Here is a 229-nt window from a genome sequence, read left to right on the forward strand (position 1 = left end):
GACTTATCAAGAGGAGACCTCTTCAGAAGCCTCCCCCCTTCTCCAGGCAAGACTTTGGCACTGCTCCATTCCAAAACCAGTTTATTTTTAATAATGTCTGAAATTTACAGCACGTCAGAGGGCGGGGGGAGATTTGTTTTTGGTAAGAAATCCAACAGAGACCCGAGGCAGGGCAGGGGGGAATCAAGCTCCTGCTGCAGGAGCCGTGTGCCCGCCGCACCCGCACAGC

This window comes from Merops nubicus, unplaced genomic scaffold (genome assembly GCF_000691845.1).
Source record: "Merops nubicus isolate BGI_N331 unplaced genomic scaffold, ASM69184v1 scaffold20811, whole genome shotgun sequence".
Lineage (NCBI taxonomy): Eukaryota > Metazoa > Chordata > Aves > Coraciiformes > Meropidae > Merops > Merops nubicus.